Source organism: Ranitomeya variabilis, chromosome 1 (assembly GCF_051348905.1).
Source record: "Ranitomeya variabilis isolate aRanVar5 chromosome 1, aRanVar5.hap1, whole genome shotgun sequence".
Lineage (NCBI taxonomy): Eukaryota > Metazoa > Chordata > Amphibia > Anura > Dendrobatidae > Ranitomeya > Ranitomeya variabilis.
Window position 1 is genome coordinate 229,292,598 of NC_135232.1, and position 25,192 is coordinate 229,317,789.

Here is a 25,192-nt window from a genome sequence, read left to right on the forward strand (position 1 = left end):
TGAAGACTCTTAAGAGAAGAGGGTTGCGTCCAATCACCAATAGCCTGAACCTTGACAGGATCCATTTCAATGGAAGAGGGGGAAAAAATATATCCCAAAAAGGAAATCCTCTGTACCCCAAAAACACACTTAGAACCCTTCACACACAAAGAATTAGACCGCAAAACCTGAAAAACCCTCCTGACTTGCTGGACATGAGAGTCCCAGTCATCCGAAAAAATCAGAATATCATCCAGATACACAATCATAAATTTATCCAAATAATCGCGAAAAATATCATGCATAAAGGACTGGAAAACTGACGGAGCATTAGAAAGACCAAAAGGCATCACTAAATACTCAAAGTGGCCCTCGGGCGTATTAAATGCGGTTTTCCACTCATCCCCCTGCCTGATTCGCACCAAATTATACGCCCCACGAAGGTCAATCTTAGAGAACCACTTGGCCCCCTTTATGCGAGCAAACAAATCAGTCAGCAACGGCAATGGGTATTGATATTTAACAGTGATTTTATTCAAAAGCCGATAATCAATACATGGTCTCAAAGAGCCGTCTTTTTTTGACACAAAGAAAAAACCGGCTCCTAAGGGAGATGACGATGGACGAATATGTCCCTTTTCCAAGGACTCCTTTATATATTCTCGCATAGCAGCATGTTCAGGCACAGACAGATTAAATAAACGACCCTTTGGGTATTTACTACCCGGGATTAAATCTATGGCACAATCGCACTCTCGGTGCGGAGGTAACGAACCAAGCTTGGATTCTTCAAAGACGTCACGATAGTCAGACAGGAACTCAGGAATTTCAGAGGGAATGGATGATGAAATGGAAACCACAGGTACATCCCCATGAGCCCCCTTACATCCCCAGCTCAACACAGACATAGCTCTCCAGTCGAGGACTGGGTTGTGAGATTGCAGCCAAGGCAATCCTAGCACCAAATCATCATGTAGATTATACAGCACCAGAAAGCGAATAATCTCCTGGTGATCCGGATTAATACGCATAGTTACTTGTGTCCAGTATTGTGGTTTATTATTAGCCAATGGGGTGGAGTCAATCCCCTTCAGAGGAATAGGAGTCTCCAAAGGCTCTAAATCATACCCACAGCGTTTGGCAAAGGACCAATCCATAAGACTCAAAGCGGCGCCAGAGTCGACATAGGCGTCCGTGGTAATAGATGACAAAGAGCAAATCAGGGTCACAGATAGAATAAATTTAGACGGTAAGGTGCAAATGGAAACAGATTTACCAAGCTTTTTAGTGCGCTTAGAGCATGCTGATATAACATGAGTAGAATCACCACAATAGAAACACAACCCATTTTTCCGTCTAAAATTCTGCCGCTCGCTTCGGGACAGAATTCTATCACACTGCATACTCTCTGGCGACTTCTCAGTGGACACCGCCAGATGGTGCACTGGTTTGCGCTCCCGCAAACGCCTATCGATCTGAATAGCCATTGTCATGGACTCATTCAGACCCGCAGGCACAGGGAACCCCACCATAACATCCTTAATGGCATCAGAGAGACCCTCTCTGAAAGTCGCCGCCAGGGCGCACTCATTCCACTGAGTAAGCACAGACCATTTACGGAATCTTTGGCAGTAAATTTCCGCTTCATCTTGCCCCTGAGATAGGGACATCAAAGTTTTTTCTGCCTGAAGCTCCAAATGAGGTTCGTCATAAAGCAACCCCAAGGCCAGAAAAAACGCATCCACATTGAGCAACGCAGGATCCCCTGGTGTCAATGAAAAAGCCCAGTCTTGAGGGTCGCCCCGGAGCAAGGAAATCACAATCCTGACCTGCTGTGCAGGGTCTCCGGCAGAGCGAGATTTCAGAGACAAAAATAATTTGCAATTATTTCGAAAATTCTGAAACCCGGATCTATTCCCCGAGAAAAATTCCGGCAAAGGAATTCTCGGCTCAGATACAGGTGCATGACAAACAAAATCTTGCAAATTTTGTACCTTCGTGGCGAGATTATTCAAACCTGCAGTTACACTCTGAAGATCCATTACAAACAGGTGGACACAGAGCCATTCAAGGGTTAAGAGGAGGTAAGAAGCAGCTAGACAGCAATTAAGGGCTAGGCAGCAAAACTCTGAGGGGAAAAAAAAAAAATTTCCCTTCAACACTTCTTTTTCTCCTGCTTCAGCCCAAACAATTAACACTTTGCGGGCCGGTCAAACTGTCATGATCTCAATGGCAAGAGAACATAGCATAAGCATATATAGGAACTAACTCTTGGAAGATGGGAACTGAGCTGACCATGAACTAAACCTAACGCACAACTAGCAGTGGCCGGGTAGCATGCCTACGTTGATTCTAGATGCCCAGCCCAGCCGGAGGACTAAATAAAGCTAGCAGAGGAAAATATTAGTCCTAGCTCACCTCTAGAGAAATTCCCCGAAAGGAGACAGAGGCCCCCCACATGTATTGGCGGTGAGTTGAGATGAAATAACAAACGTAGTATGAAAATAGGTTTAGCAAATTTGAGGTCCACTTACTACATAGCAGAAGACAGAAAGGGCACTTTCATGGTCAGCTGAAAAGCCTATCAAAAACACCATCCAGAAATTACTTTAAAACTCTGGCATTAACTCATAACACCAGAGTGGCAATTCCCGTTCACAAGAGCTTTCCAGACACAGTAACGAAACTACAGCTGTGAACTGGAACAAAATGCAAAAACAAACATGGACAAGAGTCCAACTTATCTAGTAGTTGTCTAGGAGCAGAAACAAGCACAGAGAGGCTTCTGATAACATTGTTGACCGGCAAGCAACTAACAGAGCAGCAAGGTTATATAGCGACTCCCACATCTTGATGGGAACAGGTGAACAGAGAAGATGAAGACACCAGTTCAATTCCACCAGTAGCCACCGGGGGAGCCCAGAATCCAAATTCACAACAGAGGAGGCTGGGTTTTTATAAAGCTGGGAAATTTGCATCACCTGGCCTTTCCTAACAATGATAGTTAACAGGTTATAACCCTAACAGACTAATTAATGTCAAAGTTATATAAAAGAATAATATACATATTTTTTTGCCCGAAATACAGACTTAAGGTACCTTTACACTAAGCGACGCTGCAGCGATACAGACAACGATGCCGATCGCTGCAGCGTCGCTGTTTGGTCGCTGGAGAGCTGTCACACAGACCGCTCTCCAGCGACCAACGATGCCGAGGTCCCCGGGTAACCAGGGTAAACATCGGGTTGCTAAGCGCAGGGTCGCGCTTAGTAACCCGATGTTTACCCTGGTTACCAGTGTAAAATGTAAAAAAACAAACAGTACATACTCACCTTCGCGTCCCCCGGCGTCCGCTTCCTGCACTGACTGTGAGTGCTGGCCCTAACAGCAGAGCGGTGACGTCACCGCTGTGCTGTGCTTTCACTTTACGGCCGGCGCTCAGTCAGTGCAGGAAGCGGACGCGAAGGTGAGTATGTACTGTTTGTTTTTTTACATTTTACACTGGTAACCAGGGTAAACATCGGGTTACTAAGCGCGGCCCTGTGCTTAGTAACCCGATATTTACCCTGGTTACCATTGTAAAACATCGCTGGTATCGTTGCTTTTGCTGTCAAACACAACGATACACGGCGATCTGACGACCAAATAAAGTTCTGAACTTTAACCAACGACCAGCGATATCACAGCAGGATCCTGATCGCTGCTGCCTGTCAAACTCAACGATATCGCTAGCTAGGACGCTGCAACGTCACGGATCGCTAGCGATATCGTTTAGTGTGAAGGTACCTTTAGGCTGCCGTCACACTAGCAGTATTTGGTCAGTATTTTACATCAGTATTTGTAAGCCAAAACCAGGAGTGGAACAAATAGAGGAAAAGTATAACAGAAACATATGCACCACTTCTGCATTTATCACCCTCTCCTGGTTTTGGCTTCCAAGTACTGATGTAAAATACTGACCAAATACTGCTAGTGTGACGGCAGCCTAAATGTGTTATCTTTAACTTTAGCCCTTTTAGAAATCATTTCCTCTTCAACTTGCTTAATTATTCACAATAACAGTAATTTTGACCAGGGGTGCCCAAACTTTTACATGCCACTGTATATATATGTATAGTGTGTGTGTGTGTGTGTGTGTGTGTGTGTGTGTGTGTGTGTGTGTGTGTGTGTGTGTGTGTGTGTGTGTGTGTGTGTGTGTGTGTGTATCACTTTCAACAATAAAAAAAGGTACCAGTAAGCCTACCGAAACCGCCTTTGATTAAAAAAAATAGACCTGTTACTATCTAGTAATTTGTTATTTTACAGAGTTTCAAAGCTTCATTCTTCAAATTCATTCCATCCACAAGAAGAAGCAATCATGGAAGGAATTTAGCAAGAGGACACAGAGTAGGGAAATCCTTGCTACTGCTGCCAAGATCTTATTAAATGCATTTCTACAGAAACTATGTAAATCTGATAAAGCACTGTGTGTACACAATTGCTACTTGTCTTCGACACTACATGTGCTATGGTAGACATAGACCATTTTACAACAATATTACCTTCAACTTATATTTAACACAGTAGGCTAAAGGGAATTTTGTGTCAAGAAAAGAATATTATCATATTTTTAACACTTACACTTTACAACTTGAAAAGGGAAAATTTCACGTATATTTTATGTCTGCTGTCATTCACTATAGGAACCAAAGTATTAGAACATCTATATATTACACCTACTGAAGCTTTTATGACATCCCATTTTAAAGCAGTAAGCATTAACATTAGTGATGAGCGAGTGTACTCATTGCTCAGGTTTTTCCGAGCACGCTCGGGTGGTCTCCGAATATTTGTAACTGCTCGGAGATTTAGTTTTTGTTGACGCAGCTGCATGATTTACGACTGCTAGCCAGCCTGAGTACATGTGGGGGTTGCCTGGTTGCTAGGGAATCCCCACATGTATTCAATCTGTCTATCAGCTTTAAATCATGCAGCTGAGGCAACGAAAACTAAATCTCCGAGCGCCTACAAATACTCGGAGACCACACGGGCATGCTCGGGAAAACCCGAGCAACTAGTATACTCGTTCATCACTAATTAACATGGAGTTTTCCCCCCTTTTCTGCTAAAACAGACGCCACTCTGCTGGGAAGGAATTTTTTCACAAAATTTTGCAGTCTGTCTTTTTTATGCTGACACATTAAGTTTTCTTTCACCTGGAACTTAAGTTGCCTGAGACAATCCCTAGATGACAACCACGTAGCGTAACAACCTCACCACACTTTACAGTTGGCACAATGCATTCAGTAAACCCTAATCACCTACATTAGAACAAAACTTTGAAAAAGAAAAAAGGTCTCACCATACTTGACCAACATATGTCTGTTTTCATTGTAGTGAGTGCCATATCCAATGCTGCTGACCTGCAGAGAAATCCAAAAAAAGTACCAGGAAAAGCACATCTCGATAAAATCGTCAAGCTTTATTTTATGTTGATGATGAAACACATTCTGACACATTTCTGGCATTCATGTTCCTGTTGTTGTGCAACTCGAACAGACAACAGGTATGCATGAGTGCTTCTGAGGGTGGGGGGGGACCCGAGACCATTTCTCTGTTCTCCTCCTTTCTGGTTGTTATTTTGGCCACTTTTGCATTTTCTCAATGCTCTCACCCCTAGAGGTACAGTACAGTAGCATGAAAACAACCCACAGAAGTTGCTCAGGTAGTGCAGCTCATCCTGGATGGCATATCAATGCGAGCTGTGGCAAGAAGGGTAGCTATGTCTGTGAGCACAGTGTACAGAACATGTAGAAGAAACCAGGAGACAGGCCAGTACACCAGAAGACATGGAGGAGGCCATAGGATGACAACAACCCAGCAGCAGGACCCCTACCTCCTCTTATTTGTAAGGAGAAACAGGGGAGCAACGCTAGAGCCCTGCAAAATGACCTCCAGCAGGCCACAAACATACATGTGTCTGCTCAAACTGTCAGAAACAGACTCTATGAGGGTGGTATGAGGGCCCGACATCTAGAAGTATGTGTTATGTTTACATCCCAATGCTGTGCAGGGTGATTGGCATTTTCCAGAGCATACCAAATTTGGCAGATTCAACATTGGTGCCCTGCGCTCTTCATGGATGAGAGCAGGTTCACACTGAGCACATGTGACAGACGTTAGTCGAGATGCTGTAGAGAACATTCTGCTGCCTGAAACAACCTCCAGTATGACTGGTTTGGCAGTGGGTCAGAAAAGGTGTGAAGAGGCATTTCTTTGAAGGGCCACACAGCTCTCTATCTGCTAGTCAGAAGTACCCTGACTGCCATTAGGTGCCAGAATGAGATCCTCAGACCCATTGTGAGACCATATGCAGGTGCAGTGGGCCTTGAGTTTCTTCTGATGCATGACAATGCTAGACCTCATGTAGCTAAAGTGTGTGAGCAGTTCCTGCAAAATGAAGGCATTGATGCTATGGACTGGCCTGTTTTTCCCCATACCTAAGTAATGTAATAGACAAACCATTATTTCTTATATTTAGGGATATAGCGACGGGGTCTGTTCCACAGGACTGGTGCATAGCAAATGTGATACCAATATTCAAAAATGGCCCTAAAAGTGAACCTGGAAATTATAGGCAAGTAAGTCTAACCTCTATTGTTGGTAAAATATTTGAGGGGTTTCTGAGGGATGTTATTCTGGATTATCTCAATGAGAATAACTCCATATCAGCATGGGTTTATGAGGAATCATTCCTGTGAAACCAATCTAATCACTTTTTATGAAGAGGTAAGCTATAGACTTGACTACGGTGAGTTATTGGACGTGGTATATCTTGATTTTTCCAAAGCGTTTGATACTGTGCCACACAAGAGCTCGGTACACAAAATGAGAATGCTGGGTCTGGGGGAAAATGTGTGTAAATGGGTAAGTAACTGGCTTAGTGATAGAAAGCAGAGGGTGTTTATAAATGGTATATTCTCTAACTGGGTCACTGTGACCAGTGGGGTACCGCAGGGGTCGGTGTTGGGACCTGTTCTCTTCAACATATTTATTAACGATCTGGTAGAAGGTTTACACAATAAAATATCGATATTTGCAGATGATACAAAACTATGTAAAGCAGTCAATACAAGAGAAGATAGTATTCTGCTACAGATGGATGTGAATAAGTTGGAAACTTGGGCTGAGAGGTGGCAGATGTGGTTTAACAATGATAAATTTAAGGCTATACACATGGGAGGAAGGAATCAATATCACCATTACACACTGATTGGGAAACCACTGGGTAAATCTGACATGGAGAAACACTTGGGGATCCTAGTTAATGATAAACTTACCTGGGCAGCCAGTGCCAGGCAGCAGCTGCCAAGGCAAACAGGATCATGGGGTGCATTAAAAGAGGTCTGGATACATATGAGAGCATTATACTACCTCTGCACAAATCCCTAGTTAGACCGCACATGGAGTACCGTGTACAGTTTTGGACACCGGTGCTCAGGAAGGATATGATGGAACTAGAGCGAGTACAAAGGAGGTCAACAAAATTAATAAAGGGGATAGGGAACTACAATACCCAGAGAGATTAGCAAAATTAGGATTATTTAGTTTAGAAAAAAGACGACTGAGGGGCGATTTAATAACCATGCATAAGTATATAAGGGGACAATACAAGTATCTCTCCGAGGATCTGTTTATACCAAGGAAGGTGATGGTCACAAGGGGGCATTCTCTGCGTCTGGAGGAGAGAAGGTTTTTCCACCAACATAGAAGAGGATTCTTTACTGTTAGGGCAGTGAGAATCTGGAATTCCTTGCCTGAGGAGGTGGTAATGACGAACTCAGTCAAGGGGTATTAGTCTTGATTTACATTGATAATTTTTATTGTTCTTAACATTCCACTATGTAATGAATTAAGATTTGAAACTGAAACTCAGAGATATCTAGGATGTGGCATTTTAGTGTTCCCTTAATTTTTTTACCTATATATATATACATATGTATATATACTATGTACAGTATATATATATATATATATATATATATATATATATATATATATATATATATATATATATACAGTGCCTTTTGGCTCCCTGGAGCTTTGCAACTTTTTCCCACATATCATGCTTCAAACATAAAGATACCAAATGTAAATTTTTGGTGAAGAATCATCAACAAGTGGAACACAATTGTGAAGTTGAACGAAATGTATTGGTTATTTTAAATTTTTGTGGAAATTCAAAGACTGAAAAGTGGGGCGTGCAATATTATTCAGCCCCTTTAACTTAATACTTTGTTGCGCCACCTTTTGCTGCGATTACAGCTGCAAGTCACTTGGGTATGTCTCTATCAGTTTTGTACATCGAGAGACTGAAATTCTTTCCCATTCTTCCTTCGCAAACAGCTGGAGCTCAGTGAGGTTTGATGGAGATCGTTTGTGAACAGCAGTTTTCATCTCTTTCCACAGATTCTCGATTGGATTGAGGTCTGGACTTTGACTTGGCCATTCTAACACCTGGATACGTTTATTTGTGAACCATTCCATTGTAGATTTTGCTTTATGTTTGGGATCATTGTCTTGTTGGAAGATAAATCTCCGTCCCAGTCTCAGGTCTTTTGCAGACTCCAACAGGTTTTCTTCAAGAATGGTCCTGTATTTGGCTCCATACATCTTCCCATCAAGTTTAACCATCTTCCCTGTCCCTGCTGAAGAAAAGCAGGCCCAAACCATGATGCTGCCACCACCATGTTTGACAGTGGGGATGGTGTGTTCAGGGTGATGAGCTGTGTTGCCTTTACGCCAAGCATATCGTTTGGCATTGGTGACAAAAGTTCGATTTTAGTTTCATCTGACCAGAGTACCTTCTTCCACATGTTTGCTGTGTCTCCTAGGTGGCTTGTTGCAAACTTTAAACAACACTCTTTATGGATATTTTTGAGAAATGGCTTTCTTCTTGCCACTCTTCCATAAAGGCCAGATTTGTGCAGCGTATGACTGATTGTTGTCCTATGGACAGACTGTCCCACCTCAGCTGTAGATCTCTGCAGTTCATCCAGAGTGATCATGGGCCTCTTGGCTGCATCTCTGATCAGTCTTCTCCTTGTTTGAGATGAAAGTTTAGAGGGACGGCGGGGTCTTGGTAGATTTGCAGTGGTATGATACTCCTTCTATTTCAATATGATCGCTTACACAGTGCTCCTTGGGATGTTTAAAGTTTTGGAAATCATTTGATATCCAAATCCGGCTTTAAACTTCTCCACAACAGTATCACGGACCTGCCTGCTGTGTTCCTTGGTCTTCATGATGCTCTCTGTGCTTCAAACAACCCTGAGACTATCACAGAGCAGGTGCATTTATACGGAGACTTGATTACACACAGGTGGATTATATTTATCATCATTAGGCATTTAGGACAACATTGGATCATTGAGAGATCCACAATGAACTTCGGGAGTGAGTTTGCTGCACTGAAAGTAAAGGGGCCGAATAATATTGCACGCCCCACTTTTCAGGTTTTGAATTTCCACAAAAATTTAAAATGACCAATAAATTTCATTCAACTTCACAATTGTGTTCCACTTGTTGATTCTTCACCAAAAATTTACATTTGGTATCTTTAGGTTTGAAGCATGATATGTGGGAAAAGGTTGAAAAGTTCTAGGGAGCCGAATACTTTCGCAAGGCAGAGTATATCTACATATATAATTGTCTAAGGGTTTTTCTGTCTGTCTGTCTGTCTGTCTGACTGTCCTGGAAATCCCGCGTCTCTGATTGGTCGAGGCCGCCAGGCCTCGACCAATCAGCGACGGGCACAGTATGGCGACGATGATGTCATAAAGGTTGCCTCGACCAATCAGCGACGGGCACAGTCTGCCGCGAATTCGCCTCGACCAATCAGCGACGGGCACAGTATCGACATAGATGTCATAATGGTTGCCATGGCGACGATGATGTCATAAAGGTTGCCTCGACCAATCAGCGACGGGCACAGTCTGCCGCGAATTCTGGAAACATCATTGTCCACATACTACGGGACATGCATATTCTAGAATAGGCTCCATACAGGTAACAGCCAACAGCAGGGGTGTCAAACTGCATTCCTCAAGGGCTGCAAACAGGTCATGTTTTCAGGATTTCCTTGTATTGCACAGGTGATCATTTAATCACCTGCACAGAATGATTCCAGCACCTTGTGCAATGAGAAGGAAATCTTGAAAACACGCATGGTTTGAGGCCCTCGAGGAATGCAGTTTGACACCCCTGGCCAGCAGTATCCCAGCTCAAATTAGGGGGAAAAGAGCAAAGGGTTAAAGCAAAGACATGCATTGTCACGCCGAAAACCAGATACAGACAGAACGGCGTGACAGTTAGCAACTAAAAAAAGTTTTTCTTATGCTGCCATCACACTAGCAGTATTTGGTCAGTATTTTACATCAGTATTTGGAAGCCAAAACCAGGAGTGGAACAACTAGAGGAAAAGTATAATAGAAACATATGCACCACTTCTGCATTTATCACCCACTCCTGGTTTTGGCTTGCAAATACTGATGTAAAATACTGACTAGTGTTGAGCGATACCGTCCGATACTTGAAAGTATCGGTATCGGAAAGTATCGGCCGATACCGGCAAAGTATCGGATCCAATCCGATACCGATACCCGATACCAATACAAGTCAATGGGACTCAAGTATCGGACGGTATTCCTGATGGTTCCCAGGGTCTGAAGGAGAGGAAACTCTCCTTCAGGCCCTGGGATCCATATAAATGTGTAAAAGAAAGAATTAAAATAAAAAATATCGCTATACTCACCTGTCCGACGCAGCCTGGACCTCAGCGAGGGAACCGGCAGCGTTGTTTGTTTAAAATTCGCGCTTTTACTTGGTTACGTGAAGTCCCGGCTTGTGATTGGTCAGGGCGGCCATGTTGCCGGGACGCGGACCAATCACAGCAAGCCGTGACAAAATTACGTCACGGCTTGCTGTGATTGGTCCGCGTCCCGGCAACATGGCCGCCATTAACCAATCACAAGCCGGGACGTCACGGGAGGCTGGACACGCGCCCATTTTAAAAAGCGCGCGTGTCCAGCCTCCAGTGACGTCCCGGCTTATGATTGGTCACGGCGCCATGTTGCCGGGACGCGGACCAATCACAGCAAGCCGTGACGAAATTACGTCACGGCTTGCTGTGATTGGTCCGCGTCCCGGCAACATGGCCGCCATTAACCAATCACAAGCCGTGACGTCACGGGAGGCTGGACACGCGCGCTTTTTAAAATGGGCGCGTGTCCAGCCTCCCGTGACGTCCCGGCTTGTGATTGGTTGCGCCGCGGTCAACCAATCACAAGCCGGGAGGCTGGACACGCGCGCATTTTAAAATTTTAAAATGGGCGCGTGTCCAGCCTCCCGGCTTGTGATTGGTTGACCGCGGCGCAACCAATCACAAGCCGGGACGTCACGGGAGGCTGGACATGCGCCCATTTTAAAAAGCGCGCGTGTCCAGCCTCCCGTGACGTCACGGCTTGTGATTGGTTAATGGCGGCCATGTTGCCGGGACGCGGACCAATCACAAAGCCGGGACGTAATTTTAAAATCCTTAAGGACCTGAAATTACGTCACGGCTTGCTGTGATTGGTTGCGTCTCCCATGTGACTGCGACGCAACCAATCACAACGCCGGAACGTAATTTTAAAATCCTGAAGGACCTGAAATTACGTCACAGCTTGCTGTGATTGGTTGCGTCCCGGTCACATGGGCGGCACGCAACCAATCACAAGCCGGGACTCACGTAAAGGAAAGAAAAGCGCGAATTTTAAACAAAGAACGCTGCCGCTTCCCTCGGTAAGGTGCAGGCTGCGTCGGAGAGGTGAGTATAGCAATATTTTTTATTTTAATTCTCTCTTTTACACATTTTTACATTAATGTTGTTTCGATACCGATACCCGATATCACAAAAATATCGGATCTCGGTATCGGAATTCCGATACAGCAAGTATCGGCCGATACCCGATACTTGCAGTATCGGAATGCTCAACACTAATACTGACCAAATACTGCTAGTGTGACGGCAGCCTAACTCTGCAACAGCTCTGCACAAAGATAAATTTCACCATTACTAAATAAGAAAGTGGGATATGGATCCTGAATCATGTTAACAACTGAAAAAAAAAATTTTTTTACTCTGCAACAGCTCTGCACACAGATGAATTTCACCGCCACTAAATGACAAGGTGAGATACGGCATGTTGAATCATGTTAGCAACTGAAAAAAATAGATTTTGAAAGGTCTACTCATGCATGGAGCACAATAGAAGCAGTGCACAACACACTTCTATGAAATGTGCCCTGCTGTCTTAGTCTGTGAACCTCACTAATGGCCCAAGAAAAAAAATATGCTGGAAGGTCGATTTCACAGCCACACAGGACACTAGCTTTCTAAACTATCTGACTAAGAAACAACAACCTAGCTAAATAGCTAAAATTTATCAGCACCCTGGACCAGAGTCAGAAGTATCCTCTCTGCACTGTTATACTGACAAAATGGTGCTAAAACAAGATGTCCGCTCTTTATATAGAGAGAGACATGTGATTTCAGCAGCCAATGGCACAAGCTGCTGTGTCTAGACATTATGGATGTTTCCTGTGCCCTGACTGGCTAGCCGCAATGTGCATACATAAAGTTAGAAAAAAAAATTACAAGCACGCCATCCTCTGAGCTCTCCCCACCCTCTCCCCTCATCAAACATGTGCCTCCCGCTCATCATACACCACCCCTATCCTAGCCAAAGTGCTAAAAATACTTTAGTGGCAATTCAAATAGTTTCCCTTACTTTTTACGAATGTTACCGATTTTTCCAGATTTTATGAAAATGTGTTCGTTTTTCCATCTCCAATCCGTATGTGCCATATTTGTGCCAAATTTATGTTTGGTGATCGTATTCGCTCATCTCTATTCAGCACAGCAGAACATTTCTCAGCAAATTATTTCCAACCTAATAGTATGTCAAGGCGTATAAGTGAATATTTTTCTATGCGTACTGCTTATAGTCATTACTGAAGAATTCAAGATGTTTTGAAAATGTTGTTTCCATCTTTTGATTTGCACATCATTAACTTGTCTATGGATGCCGTGATTTTCATAATTCTACAACTTTTTGTGTCTTGATGCTGAAATATCAATGTTAAGGAGTGTATATAACCTGTAAATTCAGTAGGTCAAATAAGTATTGAAAACGTTACCAATTTCCTAAGTAAATGTATTTCTAAAGGTGCTATTGATATGAAATTCTCACCAAATGTTGGAAAGAACCCATCCAATCCACATAGGCAAAGACATAAAACCATAGATGTCTATAAATTTAAGATATGTGTAATAATGAGAAATGACAAAAAGTATTGAACACGCTAAGGCTAATTGCACATTTGCATTTGGCAGCCCAGCGTAGGGCTGCGTACTTTTCCCTTCATATCCGCACAGCTGTGCTTGCGTCCTACGTACCTATCTTTAACATCTATCTTTTGATTTGCTCATCATTAACATGTCTATGGATGCTGTTATTTTCATAATTCTACAACTTTTCTGTCTTGATGCTGAAATATCCATGTTAAGGAGAGTATATTCCCTGTGAATTCAGTAGGTGAAATAAGTATTGAACACGTTACCAATTTCCTAAGTAAATATATTTCTAAAGTTGCTTTTGATATGAAATTCTAACCAAATGTTGGAAAGAAACCATCCAATCCACATAGGCAAAGATATAAAACCATAGATGTCTATAAATTTAAGATATGTGCAATAATGAGAAATGACGAAAAGTGTTGAACACGCTAAGGCTAAGTGCACATTTGCGTTTGGCAGCCCTGTGTAGGGCTGCGTGCATTTTCCCTTCATATCCACACAGCTGCGCATGCGTCCTGCGTACCTATCTCTAACATTAGGTACGCAGGGACATGCGTTTGTGGATGCATCCGCGTGCGTCTTTTTGACGTGCCGCCGAACGCAACATGTTGCGTTCCAGTGCAGTTGGCGGGCCCGAAAAAACGACACATGCGAACACATCCGCAGACAAATGCATGTTCCTGCGTCCCCAATGTTAAACATAGGTATGCAGGACACATGCGCAGCTGTGCGGATATGAAGGGAGAAAGTACAACGCAAATGTGCACTTGGCCTTACTGACATTTTTTTTAACACTTCGTACACAGGCCGGTGGTGGTGATGACAGACTCAAGACGGCTCCTGTATGGAGAAACTAGTCGCATGCCTTGCTCAGGTGTGCTTTTGGTTCATTTTTCCACACAAATCTCTTCAAATCCTGAAGGTTACGTGGGCTCCTTCTATAAACTCTGAGACTAAGTTCCTTCCATAAATTTTCTATTGGATTCAGGGCAGATGATTGGCTAGGCCATACTATCAGCTTTATTTTCTTTCTGTGAAACCAAGTGAGTTTCCTTTGCTGTGTGTTTGGGATCATTGTCTTGAAGAAATGTCCACTCTTGATTCATCTTCATTATCCTAGTAGATGGCAGCAGGTTTTTATTAACAATGTCTCGGTACATTTGTCCATTCATCTTTCCTTCAATTACATGAAGTTGCCAGTGCCGTGTGCTGAAAAACAGCTTTATACTATGATGTTCCCACCTGCAAACATCACTGTTAGTATGGTGTTTTGGAGGAGATATGCAGTGCCTTCTAACCTCCAAACATGGTGTGTATTATGGCACCCAAATAGTTCAATTTTCATCGACATCATCCTGGTAGATGGCAGCAGATTTTAATAGTTTTCTGTGAAACAATTGTACCTGCAGATTCCAGATTCTTATGTAACTCTCCACAGGTTGTTTTTGGCTCTTGAACAACTCTACTGATTATTCATTTCACTCCTCTGTCTGAAATCTTGTGGGGAGTACTTGATCCTGATCGGTTTATGGTGAAATTATTGTCTTTCTTCTTCCAGATTATGCAGCAACAGTGTTCACTGAAACCCTTAGTAGTTTAGAAATTTTTCTGAAACCAATGCCATCAGTATGTTTTACAACAATATGGTTGGAAAGTTCTTGAGACAGATCACTGGTTTTACCAATCATGAGATGTCCCTTGTGTGGCACCTTAGTAACGAGACACCTTTTTATAGGCCGTCAGTTGAACCAGCTAATATTGTTTTTCACTAGCAGGATTTCTTTCTAATTACTGATAGATTTCAGCTGGTGTTATGACTTTCCATGGCTTTTTGCACCTTTATTTCTTCATATCTTTTTTCCCTATGTCATTTCTCATTATTATACATAACTTAGTTTATTATTAGATTTTTTTATATGTGTGGATTGGATGGGTTGTTACTGACATCTAGTGAGAATGTCATGTCAATAGAAAATTTATTTACTTAGAAAATTAGTGATGTGTTCAATACTTATTTCACCCACAAGAGACAGTCTTGGTTCAGCCGGGCTGGAGAGAGGATCTCCAGTGGTTTGTGTCCTGAGGACAAGATACTGAACCTGTGTTGCTCCAGAGCAGGCAGCTCCTCCATATACATTGCACATCTTAGTAAACACAATAATTATGTACACATTATACACATATACTTTACACATATATACACATTACACACACATTTATTTAAAAACAATACACATACAATACAGTACAATAATTGGCTTTAATGGAGATAGCTGTTTTATCAAATCTTAGTAATAGAAAGTCAGCAACGCTATACATCTGTTTTGATGGCTGAGCTGTATATCTCAACTTACGACAATCAGCAGGAAAACTCTGTTGTAACTTAATACAATGGGAGAGAATAAAGTAACAAGAGGTTCATTTATTTATTATTTTATCTTGACATTTTTTATGAAGTCAACATCCAATCCTCTGCTGTCTCCCTTTCAACATATTATGTATGTTGATTAACATCATGTAATCATGTTGAAAATATATGTGCTTTGAAGAATCAGTTCATATCCACATTGTCCAAATTCCACATTTTTAGTACTCCTTCCACTGTTGAATCTAGTTTACTTATGTAAAAGTTAAATTACAGAGATAGCTTAATAATGTATACTCATCTGAACAGTACAACATATACATGCTCCTCTAGTAAAATGCATATAATAAACAACATCAGCTGTTTTGCAGAACTCACCGTAGATTCCTACATCAATATCTGAATAAAGGATGCACATTATCTTTTAGCATTTAGAAGGCAAGAAAACAGTACTAAGAGGACCATGAAGTTGATCAAGCTTCATCTACACAAAAATATATCAATTAAGATGTTGAAGTAAATTTGCCTTGATGAATTTTGTTCTGAAATATTTTATAAAATATAGATCTTTTCTCTTTTATGTACCAAATTTCATGTTGAAATGTTATCTAAAATTCATGCAGAATAAAAAATATTTTTAAATCTGAAAACCAGTTACTGACCTCAGAATACTTAAAGTTGAGTATTAAACTGAAGATTAATAAATCCTGCAGTTAATGTGGGAACAGTGAGAGTATTTTTTAGAAACATTCCCAGCGATAAAAGCATGGCTCATATGTCTAATACAGGAACTGAATGTAGCAAAGCGTTATTAACACATCTTTAACATTCCACACACAGCACTAAATCTCATACCCATCCTTGCAACATATTCTACCAACAGCTGTTTTGCCCAGTTGGCGTATAAAAGTGTAGATCAACTAGCATCCCCCCCAAGAATGGATTAGCAAAACAATGCAAAGGGTAAAAAGTTGTGTAAAAGCAAATGTCATCTATATTCTGAGGAGCAAGCCAAGCAATATCAACCTTTTAAAATGTAGGAAAACTGCTAATGTCTAGAGGTTATGGAACTGTGTGTAACTCCTTGTTGAGCACCATGGATGATGACCATTCCACAGAACTTAATATTTTCTTATTTTCATTTCAAATTTTCAATAGATTATTTGCTTTTTATTCCTATTTACCTTTTTGTTCTCTGCTGGGTTTTTTTTTCGGAGCACTGGATTTAAGCAATATCTTACCTACAATACCTACAGTATTTTAATAGTTGTGACAAAGTCACTGATAAAGTGCTGGAGGGAAGGTATGTGTCACTATGCTTAATGGCGTCAGTAATATAATACCCAGAGTTTTATATACTCCAGCACACTAAGTGCTGTGAGAGGTTAATCTAATATATAATGGGCTGGCTTTTATGTGGACATTGGTGATGAGCGAGTGTGCTCGTTACTCAAGTTTCTGAGCATGCTCGAATCTCAACCGAGTATTGCCGATGCTCAGATGTGATGCTCAGATCCCTGCCCCACAAGTTTCGTGGCTGTAATATAGCCATTAAACATGGCTACAGTTTAACCATGTATGGCAGGCAATCCCTTTCTTTAAGCCACACAATATGCAGGGCAGGGATCTGAGCATTGCATCCGAGCACCGGCAATACTTGGTTGAGACTCGAACATGCTCGAAAAACTCGATTAACGAGCACACCCGCTCATCACTAGTGGACATCCATAGAGCGGGTGGGAGGATGTACACCTTATCTCCACCACAGCATGTGGTCTGGGGCTTAAATAGCTGGGTTCCAGAGGCAGTCTTGGTTCAGCAGGGCTGGAGAGAGGATCGTTTGATCCTTTTTGAGGAGGAAAGACTGAACCTGTGCTGCTCCAGAGTGGGCAACTCCCCGCAAATGTATGGACTGTGTTCAGCATTTTTGTTTTCTTTGTTGTTTTCCTGTTTTGCCTGAAGGGCTGTGTTTTACTTTCCCCTTCTTGTTGGTTTATGTCGCCATATAATAAACCAACCAAAGAATTGAAAGAGACGATGTTCCTGTTTTTCTACCTCCATATACCACTGAGTGAGTTGAACTACCACAAAGTAAACTGACACATAGATATGTATCAGCTAAACCTTCCTGAGCATAATTCTGGGATCCCCTCTCTGCTATGGCAGTAGTACATGTCATATCACAACATACTACAAATGGAACTGCAGACTTATGTAAACAGGTAAGTGGATGTAACAATGCAGAGGGAGAGGACTCATTAGTAACTTAACGAACAGATATTTATTTAATTACCATGGATATATGTAGTGCTTATACACTGGGGGAAATAAGTATTTGATCTCTTGCTGATTTTGAAAGTTTGCTCACTGACAAAGACGTGAACAGTCTATAATTTTAAGGGTAGATTAATTTTAACATTGAGAGATAGAAGAGCCAGAACTCTTAAGATTGGTAGGGGATCAAATACTTATTTCTCACTACAAAATGCAAATAAATTTATATAACTTATACAATGTGATTTTCTGGTTTTTGTATTTGATATTTTATCTCTCAATGTTAAAACTAACCTACCCTTAAATTATAAACTGTTCATGTCTGTGTCAGTGGGCAAATTTACAAAATCAGCAAAGGATCAAATACTGATTTCCACCACTGTAGCACAAATATCAAAGGGTAAAAAACAATGTAAATACAGTAAATTATTATACAACGAGAATGCAGAAATTTGGTTACACTGGGTATTAACACAATACTATTCACATCAGTTTTGGTTTGCTGTTAATGTTATGATAGTGTAGTAACTCACTCGGGAAAAAGGCTAGCACACTAAAAACTGAAACTGATACTGCCAGTTCATGTATAGACTAGATATCCTGTCCTTATAGTCCATAGTGTTTCCTGCATGAGCTGAAATAGCCGTAACCACAGAGAAGACAATGGCAACTCGGACCTATGCTGCCTCAAACGCCGTCCATACTTCTTGTTTCTCCTAAAGAACTGGAGGGCATAGTAGAGTGCAAATTACCTGCAAAAGGAAAAGTGTGCTAAAATAGAAAGAGATCCCAGAGTGAGTAAAACAAACTATGAAATACAAAATACAGGTAAACACTGATAGAGTAAGTTAATGTCTCCTACTTGCTAAAAAGAAACAGAAGATATTTGCAGGGTAAAGAACGTAAACAGCAGCAAGATAAAGCCTAGCTGGTCTTTCACTGACTGGATAAAACTACAGCAGTTTGGGTAATAAATTGATGAATCAGTGAGTGTCTATTATCTTTATTTCTTTATTACTGGGGATCAGCATGGGATTGTTTAGTTTTTTATTTTTATTTTTAATTGGTGAACAACGAGGAATAGTGTGGGGGAGTCTTTATTTAAACAAAGTGTTTTTTTCTGTGTGCATGCTTTTATTTTTTTATTACCGGGTTAGCAATGGAGGTGTCTGATCTCCATTACTTACCCCAGGGCTTGATGCCAGCTGTGATTATTGACAAATAACGGCTGTTATAAACCCCAACTACCATTAGCTCAATTGCCACCGCTCCAAGGCAATCTGAAGAGCCAGGATAGCGGCAGAATTGCTGCATCTAATGTGATGTGCCAATTTTGGGGTGGTTGCGGGCTTCTATTTTTAGGCTGGGAAGAGCCCAATAGCCCGAGCACTTTCCAGCCTGATAATATAAGCACACAGCTACAGGTGATTCTCACAAAATTAGAATATCATAAAAAATTAATTTATTTCAGTTCTTCAATACAAAAAGTGAAACTCATGTTATATAGAGTCATTACAAACAGAGTGATCTATTTCAAGACCCTTCAGCTCGTCTGCATTGTTGGGTCTGGTGTCTCTCATCTTCCTCTTGACAATACCCCATAGATTCTCAATGGGGTTAAGGTCAAGCATGATGCTGTTGTTTCTACACCAGGTATTGGTGTTTTTGTCAGTGTGGACAGGTGCCAAGTCCTGCTGAAGAATTAAATTTCCATCTCCAAAAAGCTTGTCGTCAGAATGAAGCATGAAGTGCTTTAAAATTTCCTGGTAGACAGCTGCGCTGACTTTGGTCTTGATAAAACACAGCGGACCTACACCAGCAGATGACATGGCTCCCCAAATCATCACTGATTGTGGAAACTTCACACTTGACCTCAAGCAACTTGAATTGTGTGCCTTTCCACTCTTCCTCCAGACTCTGGGACCTTGATTTCCAAATGAAATGCAAAATTTACTTTCATCTGAAAACAACACCTTGGACCACTGAGCAACAGTCCAGTTCTTTTTCTCCTTGGCCCAGGTAAAGCGCTTCTGGCATTGTCTATCGGTCAGGAGTGGCTTGTCACAAGGAATTGGACACTTGAAGCTCATGTCCTGGATATGTCTGTATGTGGTAGCTCTTGAATCAATGACTCAAGCAGCAGTCCACTCCTTGTGAATCTCCTCCAAATTTTATAATGGTCTTTTCTTAACAATCTTTTCAAGGATGTGGTTATTCCAGTTGCTTGTGCACCTTTTTTGACCATACTTCCACTCAACTTTCCATTAATATGCTTGGATACAGCACTCTGTGAAGAGCCAGCTTCTTTAGCAATGACCTTTTGTGGCTTACCCTCCTTTGTGGAGTGTGTCAATGACTGCCTTCTGGACATCTGTCAAGTCAGCAGTAGGGTTGAGCGACCTTTACTTTTATAGGATCGGGTCGGGTTTCACGAAACCCGACTTTTTCAAAAGTCGGGTCGAGTGAAATCGGCCGATCCTATAAAAAAGTCGGGGTCGGGGTCGGCCGAAACTCGAAACCCAATGCAGTGCATTGGGTTTCCAATGGTTCCCAGGGTCTGAAGGAGCGGAAACTCTCCTTCAGGCCCTGGGATCCATATTTAAGTGTAAAATAAAGAATTAAAATAAAAAATATCGCTATACTTACCCTCTGATGGGCCCTGGTACTAACCGGGAACCTTCCTTCCTTAGAATCAGCCTTCCAGGACCTTGCGGTGACGTCGCGTTGACGTCGCGGCTTGTGATTGGTCGCGCGGCCGCCCATGTGACCGCTCGCGCGACCAATCACAAGCCGTGACGTCACCGAAGGTCCTGGAAGGGCTGATTCTTATGAAGGAAGGCTGCCGGAAAAAAGCAGGGTGTGTCCGAGGGTGAGTATATACCTAATAGGAATATACTCACCCTCGGCTTCGTTCCGGCAGCCTTCCTTCCTAAGAATCAGCCCTTCCAGGACCTTCGGTGACGTCACGGTGACGTCGCGGCTTGTGATTGGTCGTGCGAGCGGTCACATGGGCGGCCGCGCAACCAATCACAAGCCGCGACATCACCGCGACGTCACCGCAAGGTCCTGGAAGGCTGATTCTAAGGAAGGAAGGTTCCCGGTTAGTACCAGGGCCCGTCAGAGGGTAAGTATAGCGATATTTTTTATTTTAATTCTTTATTTTACACTTAAATCTGAATTTCGATACCAATTCCCGATATCTTAAACATATCGGGAATCGGTATCGGAATTCCGATTCCAGATTCAGAAGATCGCCGACTTCATGGCCGACCCCACACAGGGGTCGGGTCGGGTTTCATGAAACCCGACTTTGCCAAAAGTCGGCGACTTCTGAAAATTGCCGACCCGTTTCGCTCAACCCTAGTCAGCAGTGTTCGCCATGATTTTGAAACCTACTGAAGCAGACTAAGGGACCTTTTAAAATGCTTAGGAAGCCTTTTCAGGTGTTTTTATGTTCATTATTTTAATTTACTGAGATAATTACTGTTGGGTTTTCATTGGCTGTAAGCCATAATCATCAACATTAACAGAAATAAACACTTGAAATAGATCACTGTTTGTAATGACTCTATATAATGTATGAGTTTCACTTTTTGTATTGAAGAACTGAAATAAATTTACTTTTTGATGATATTCTAATTTTGTGAGATGCACCTGTATCTACTTTACCTTGGCTAGTCATCAAAAATAGTGGGAACTCCACAACATGTTTTGAAATTATTTATTAAAACCATGCTTAAAACGCCCACATAAATGCACATCTAATACAAGTTTCTGAGGAAATTCTGCGTAGAAGTCTAAACATTTCCACAAGAGAAATTGACATGCTGCTGCTCGGAAACCCGCACCACAGGTGAGTTTACTCTGTGTAAAAAGGCAGCAGAATGGGCATGAGATATCTTTTAATCCCATTCACTCTGCTTGTGCTGTGCAACACTACATTTTGGATGCAGCAAAAATACGCCCAGAACGCTAGTAATCTTAATGGTGGGCACGCAGACTTACAGACCTTCTATAGGCATACTGCTGCTGCAACCTAAAAACAAAAGTCTTTTTCAGGACTACATATTTTATTTTCCCTATCAATCAGAAAAAATTGCATGCGTATATTACATACCTAATTTAAAATGCGCAAGGCATGCAGTAAGGGACGAGGAAGTGTATATGCTGCTGATAGTGCACCAAGAGGCCAAGAAGGAGGTAGAGACAGGTTTTTTTTGTATTTAAAAAAGCATGCAAATTGGATTTTAAACTTCATCCTTACTCCTCTGGGGATGAGGAGCAACGAGTGGGAATTGTGCTTTCAATGTTGCGAGGGGATCCTCAATCCTGGGCTTTTTGTCTGCCACAGAATTCTGTGTCTCCAGTCCATAAAAGGGTTTTTCAGGGCTTTAGTCCTTATCTATGATGATCCTGACCGTATTTCCTTGGCTGAATACAAGCTCCATCGCCTAAAAGCTAATTTTGTCAAGGTCTTACTGAAAGGTTAAAATATGCTTTGGCAGTGTATGAAACGCCTGAGTCATTGGAGCCTGCCATGTCATTGGCTATAGGGGTGGATAGATGCCCTGGGGATAGATGGGTAAGACCGCCTTCTCATGAGTCCTCTTTCCAGGACAATACCCCTGTGTTGGGGGGAAGGTCCAGGGGTGAACCTATTCTTGTGTCGTTAGAGGAACCCATGCAGTTAGGAGGCGCGTTAGAGTCGTATGTCTCTCCCCCCCCCCCAACATTCGCATGAAAAAGGGCTTGTGTTTTTTTGTGGGAGGAAAGGACATTTTATTGGGGCCTGTCCTTTGATTCCCAAACAAAAAGAGACTCAATTAACCCTTGGGAGCCTGGAGTTTGATAATCAGGGGGTAGGTTTGTCTTCAACCTGTAATTCTCGATTTGTCCCGACAGCAGAGGTGATGCTAGAGAGCAGGACTGAGAAAATTTCTATGTTTGAAAACAGTGGAGCTGGAGTCAGTATGGTGGATGCTGAGTTTGCTAGAACTCATGGGCTTGCTTGCTCTACGTTAGCTAAGCCTATTGCTATTCACACCATTGACTCAGCATCACTTGCACAGACAGCACTGACACAGATTGTACATAACATAAGACTGAGGGTGGGGTCTTTTCATTATGAGGTAATTCCTTGTTATGTCCCTGAAGGTCTCCTGACTCCAATTTGTCTGAGTTTACACTGGTTGGTAAAGCATAATCCTACTGTGGATTGGCAATCCAGAGAAATTGTCAAGTGGGCAGATTACTGTCATAATAACTGTCAAAACATTTCCCTTTCTGCAGTATCTACGGGGACCTTACCGGCATTTTTTTCTGGATTTAAGGATTTATTTTCTAAAAAGAGGTGTCAGGATTTGCCCCCCATTGGGCGTATGACTGTCCTATTAACCTGACTCCCAGTGCTAAACTACAAATCAAGATTGTAAAATCTGTCTGGTCCTGAAAGACAAGCCATGAAATATTTTATTGTTGAGAGTCTTGAGAAGGGACATATCAGACCTTCATCTCTGCCCATGGCGGCAGGGTTCTTTTTCGTGAGAAAGAAAGATGGTGGTCTCCATCCCTGTTTAGATTTCCGGGTATTGAATCTAATTACTATCTGAGATCTATATCCTCTTCCTCTGATTCCAGATTTATTCAACCAGGTGATGGGAGTTAAGGATTTCTACAAGTTGGAGTTAAGGGAGGCCTATAACCTTGTTAAAACCAGGGAGGGGGATGAATGGAAAACAGCAGTCAACACCCCTGAGGGGCATTTCGAGAGTCTGGTTATGCCTTTCGGTCTGACCAATGCACCAACGGTGTTCCAGCATTTCATTAAAGATATTTTCCAGCATTTGGTGGGCAGATTTGTGGTGGTCTATCTAGATTATATTTTGCTTTATTCACCTGATTTAGAAACACATTGGGGGCATGTGAGAAAGGTGCTTCAGATATTAAGGGATAACAAGCTTCATGCCAAACCAGAGAAATGTGTATTCGCCGTTCAGGATGTGCAGTTTTTGGGATACCTGTTGTCATCTTCAGGTTTTCAGATGGATTCGGAAAAGGTTCGGGCTGTATTCGACTGGGACCGTCCCGAGAATCTGAAGGCATTACAGAATTTACAAATTTTACTAATTTTTACCAGAGTTATTTGGTTATGGTGAAACCCCTTACTGACATGACAAGGAAGGGGTCTGATTTTTCTAAATTGTCAGATGCTGCTCAGCAGGCTTTTTCCTCCTTAAAGAATTGTTCTGACACTGCACCTATACTCAGTCAACTGGATGTTTCTCAACCATTTATCATAGAAGTGGATGCGTCAGAGGTGGGAGTTGGGACTGTTTTGTCTTGGGGTCCGTTGCCTAGTAAATGGCGTCCATGCACCTTCTATTCCAAAAAATTGTCCTTAGCTGAGAGAAATTATCACATGGGTAATAGGGAGCTTTTGGCGATCAAGTTGGCATTTGATGAGTGGTGACTTTGGTTGGAGGGGGCAGAACATCCTATTACTATTATCACAGACCACAAGAATCTGTCATTGCTTCAATTGACTAAACATCTCATTCCTAGACAAACTAGGTGGTCCTTGTTCTATACTAGATTTAATTTTGTGGTCACTTTCCATCAAGGAGTTAAAAACACCAATGTCCCGGAGCTTCCTGGTGGTGGTGACCATGAGGGCCCTGCCCCAATTTTGCAGAAGGGGGTAGTCATCTTGGTCTTATACCCTGACATGGAGGGTGGGGTGTTGGAGGCTCAGGAGAATGCCCATACCTCCTACCATTCGAGGAGGTTATTTGTACCGTTTGATTTGCGCCGTAAGGTAATTAGGGAACATCATAACTCTGTGCTTGCTGGTCATCCAGGGGGTAAGGCAACAGCGGGCCTTCTTTCTCGCCATTTTTGGTGGCCAGGGTTGCATCGGGATGTGGTTAAGCAGCTGTCTGCTTGCACTATTTGCATGCTTTCTAAAGTATCGCATACCTGCCCGTCTGGTCCTCTTCTTCCACTACTCATTCTTAGCAGACCATGGATATGGAGCGCCCCCACACCGCCGCAGGGCCGAGGGGTACCCGGAGCCGGGCCTCTAGGTCTCAGTCCTGGGGTTGTCACGGTGGCTAGACCCGGTCCGTGGCCCTGTCTGTCAGTGGGGGACGTCCGGTGCAATAAGTGGTGTTGTAACGGTGCAGTTGTGGGGTGCATGT

At 42.4% G+C, this 25,192-nt stretch overlaps 1 long non-coding RNA gene across 1 annotated transcript in view; it reads right to left on the reverse strand.

Moving 5' to 3' along the window:
• Nucleotides 1-25,192, reverse strand: part of LOC143793883 (uncharacterized) — a 287,791-nt gene that overhangs the window by 18,617 nt on the left and 243,982 nt on the right. The window contains exon 2 of the long non-coding RNA XR_013220314.1: nt 5,321-5,381. This is a non-coding gene — a long non-coding RNA (uncharacterized LOC143793883). The remainder of the gene's footprint in view (nt 1-5,320; nt 5,382-25,192) is intronic.